The sequence below is a fragment of the Notamacropus eugenii genome, chromosome 5 (assembly GCF_028372415.1).
Source record: "Notamacropus eugenii isolate mMacEug1 chromosome 5, mMacEug1.pri_v2, whole genome shotgun sequence".
Taxonomy (NCBI): Eukaryota; Metazoa; Chordata; class Mammalia; order Diprotodontia; family Macropodidae; genus Notamacropus; species Notamacropus eugenii.
Genome location: NC_092876.1, coordinates 3729670 through 3734429, shown reverse-complemented (window position 1 = coordinate 3734429; position 4760 = coordinate 3729670).

Below are 4760 nucleotides of genomic sequence, written 5' to 3'. Positions count from 1 at the left end.
GAAGCAGGAATCATGGCATGAAGGTGGCATCAAAGACCACTTGTGCTTAGTAGGCTAGTCAATTAAAGTACAGATAGGCCATTTGACCTCTCTGACCTTCTGGCTCAGACCTGCAAGCCCAGCACTGGATTTCTAGGAGACAGTTATCTCTACTCAAAGGGTTACTTCTTCTAACCAGGGGGTCTGGCAGGAGGAGGAATCCAAGGCAGAGTTTGCTTAGAAAGGTAGGCCATGTGGAAAGCAGAAGAATGAGCCTCAAAGGGTCACGCCCTTTTTGGGAGGGCCCAAGAGGCCCTCTGCATCAGTCCCGAGGCCCTGGGATCATCCTCTTCCTCCATTCAATACTCATGGCCAGAAACTCTTGCCTTCTTCTCTGTCCCTATTCCTGGTTTCCATCAGCTGCAAAGCCATGGCCATGGGAATGACCTCTTTTATGTTTGATCTTGTCCCAGTCCACCAACTTCCACCCCAAGGCTCAAATTCTAACTGGGCCAAAATGCAAAAGATTGGTTCCCTCTGAGAGCTCCTCCTCACTCATCTTTGCTTCTCCTCCCACTTGTACTCCTTTATCCTACTGTGGGACTCAGACCTTTATCTTTCTGAGTAGAAAGACTGCCACAATAAAACTCTGGCAGTAGACTAACCCAAAGGAGTGGGCCTTGTATTTTGAGAACCTGGCGGCAAATGACTCTAGAGGAAATTGAGATTTTGCATGAGATACTATTTGTAACTGTAAATCCAGTTTTAATAAAACTGACTTTGTCCTAAAATTATTATGTGGTCTCTTTTAAAGTCCCACTGGTTCTCAGGATACTTGTGATGTTTGACACTTTATAGGAAGATCATACCTTCATGCAGAATACACTTAAAATGTGGCATCTTTAGAAATTGTAAAGATAAGAATGAAAAGAATCATTGAGTCAAGATAACTCTTATGGTATCTGAATACAATCAGTCTGGTAATGTCAAACTGATCAATGGATAAAGTGATTTTCTATGTAAGATAATTCAGAAATGCATTCAACTGAACTGATATTATTGGATGGTCAAAAAGTTTATACCATTTATATTATTATTATTACTGTAGTTCTACTGTTTCCTTTTTTGTAATTTTTTTAATTTGAAAAATAATTCCTAGAGGCCGAGCCAATTGTATCCTCAGGAAACTGACTCCTCTTTCGAACTGGATGCTGCTAAAGTATGAATGAAGCTGATAGAGAATGTGGCTAAAATGTTTAAAAACTTATATATGCAATTAGATATATTTTGTTTCAAAATAAATCATATTAATAATGAGAACTTTCTGTTTGGGAAAAGTCAAGTAGAGCCTGTAAATTCTCTGTATCTGGGAAGTTCTTTGTGGATTCAGCATATAGGGACCTGGGGATATTCTTTTGGGCAAGGCCATCAAACCTTATCAGCCTTGGAAAGAAATTGCCTAAAGAAAGTAATGAAAGGGTTGAGGAAAATCATAAAATTCCACCTTGAGCCATCTCAGTCTCAGGTAATCTCAGCCTTGATTCAAATTGGGGTCCCTTGGTTGAATACAATTGATATTGTCACATCTTAGAATGCAGAAAATAAGAAAATGGCTCCATACCCCATGATCTTGGGACTCACACATGGTATTTCTACAAGCACTGATTGTGTCTATCTTTTCCTCTGAAAGATTATGCTCCGTTTCACTGGGTAGTTGATTCTTGGTTGTAATCCAAGTTCATTTGTCTTCTAGAATATCATAATCTAAGCTCTCTGATCCTTTTATGTTGAAGCTGTTAACTCCTGTGTCATCGTGACTGTGGCTCCATGATATTTGAATTGTTTCTTTCTGGCTGCTTGCAATATTTTCTCCTAGACCTGATAATTCTGGAATTTAGCTACAATATTCCTTGGAGTTTTCATTTTGGAATCTCTTTCAGGAGGTGATTGGTGGATTCTTTCAATGACGATTTTACCCTTTCATTCTAAGATATTAGGGCAATTTTCCTTGATAATTTCTTGAAAGATTCTGTCCAAGCTGTTTTTTTAGATCATGGATATTGGGGTAGTCTATTAATTCTTAAATTATCTCTCCTGGATATGTTTTCCAGGTCAGTTGTTTTTCCAGTGAGGTACTTTACATTTTCTTCTATTTTTCATTCTTTTGATTTTGTTTGACTGATTGCTGATGTCTCACAGAGTCATTAGCTTCCATTTGCCTAATTCTAATTGTTAAGGAATTATTTTTTTCAGTTAGCTTTTGTAGCTTCTTTTCCATTTGGCCAATTCTTCTTTTTAAGGAGTTGTTTACTTCAGTGAGTTCCCCCACACACACTTGTCAATTATGTTTTTTAAGGAATAGTTTTCTTTAGTCAATTTTTGTCTTTCCTTTTCCAAGCTGTTGATTTTGTCTCACATAAGTCTCATTTCTTTTCCCAATTTTTCTTCTACCTCTATTATTTGACTTTCAAATTCTTTCTTGAGCTCTTCTAAGAAGGCTTTTTGGGCTTGGGACCAATTCATATTCCTCCTTGAGGTTTTACATGTAGACATTATGACATTGCTGTCCTCTTGTGAGTATGTGTTTTCATCTTCTCTGTCACCATAGAAGCTCTCTAGGGTCAAGGTTCTTCTTTGCTTCTTGGTCATATTTTTGCCTATTTTGTGACTTTAAAAGTTGAACTCTCCAGCTGGAGCACAGAGGGCATTGTCCTAAGCTTCTTGTGCTGGAGGCCAAGGACCTGGTCACTTTTGTGCACTGAGGTCTCAGGTGCTGGCATCTTGTTTACTGCAGTGGGGTGGCTCAGCTTAGTTGCACGTGCTGTTGCCTGGTTTCCAAGACTGAAAATTGATCTTCTGCACTAGAGCTGGAGACCTCACAGCTGGCCTGCTGAGCCAAGACAAAGGGGAATATGTAATAGTAATTTAAATGGAAAGCTCTTTCTCTTTAATTAATAGGGCCATGTAATCTGGTTAAATCACCTGGAAGCCTAAGTCACATGTGGTAGGAGGAGCTTGCTGAAGAGGTGGAAGAGGAAGGGTGGAGTGGAACTGGGAGGAAGTGAGTGAGTGGGGTCAGGTCAGAGGGGACAGAATGCAGGCCAACTGACACAGGCTCAATTGACACATTGTGACAGTTGATAGTGAGAAGGTGGGGGTAAGTTTGAGAATGACTTTGCCCCCTGCTGTTATCATATTTATTAACTTCTTGGTCACCATGATGGATTTGGCTTTATGATTCTGGGATCTGACTTTCTGGTAGTTAAATAAATGCTTTTCTTCTGCCTTCTATATGGAAAGTCTTTTATACTTGGTGATTGAGTACCACGCTGGCGTATTTATAGTCACCCCTAGGGCTGTGAATATTGCCTTGGTGATACATTTGGAGTCACGAATATTATCACAAGGTATAATATCTCTATTTGGAGGCAGAAATGATTTAAAGAAGGACATTAATATCCCAGAATGGGAGTATTTACTATATTCCTCACTAGCAAGGGAATGGGTTAAAAGCACTGGATCCTGTGAAAACTGGGAAGCAAGGTTACAGGAAGGGGAATCTGGAGATTTGGAAAGGTGTTTACAAGGAATACGAATAAGACCAGGGAAGGAGTTGGTAGGGGTAAGTAGGAGAGGCTGGATTTTACTAATGGCTTACTGTATTATGTGTGGAAACAGGGACGAGCTGCTTAAGGAAAAAATTCAGATGGAAAAGAGTACAAGAGCAATCTGGGGGGTGGGGTCCTCAGGTGGAAGGAAAGGCTATTCATTTAGCCCAGAAGAAGCTAAAGGCTAACAAAAGAAATGCACATCTAACCTTTGTACAGACCCAGCCTAGTTGCCACAGTGACAAAGGAAGTAAAATAATTTTAGAGGAAGAAGTTTCTCAGTCAGAACCATGTCCAACAGTGAGGCTGAAACAGGAGAACCAAGGAGGTAACTCAATGTTTGTGGAAATAATTGAGGATTTTACTCAGCAGGAGGTCACAGAAATTTTGAGTTGGTTCACCCAAAGGATGAGAGAAATGTTAATATCTTGGATGGTGAGAATCAGTGATGATGGAGCTGGAGGAATAGCTATAGATCTCATCAACTGCCTGAAATTTACAGGTATTAGAATCCTTTTGTACAGCAAACTTTTAGAGATTACAATATGCAGGGAGGTAACAATACAACTAATTTGTTAGCTTTGGCTGCAGAAAGCTGCAATAGGCAGTATCTTACTGACTCTATGTGGCCTAATGGAGACAGACCTTGGTATTCACTTAGGGACGGTATAATAAAGTTAAAGGAGGAGGTAATGAAGACTGCCATAATGACCAGAAATGCAGATGCATACTATGATACTGCCTTTGCAGTTTACCATAGGAATATAATAGTGAAGACAGCTCCTTCTACTTACAAGCACTTGATTTTGACTCTACTAATTGGGGAAATAGGGCACCCTCTTTCAGAGGTACTGGACAAGATTTCACAGTTAGGTGACAGAAGACTGAAGAAAAGACAACATTGATAAAGAAAGAGAAGAGTAAATAGCCAGCGGATTCAAAATCAGAATAAATTTAGGAGAATTTTTACTGCTCTGTTGAGATCAGGGGTAGATTTTAGAAGCATAGATGGTATTCCAACTAATGAACTATACAGAATTTGCCAAGAAAAAGGACTTATACTAGACAAAAATCCTGTGGAGTTCACATTTTTCATTTAGCAACTTCTGAATTTCCCCATCATTTTCATCAAAGCGGTCTTGGTGCTTGCAAGTGTTCTGAGCCAGATGAGCA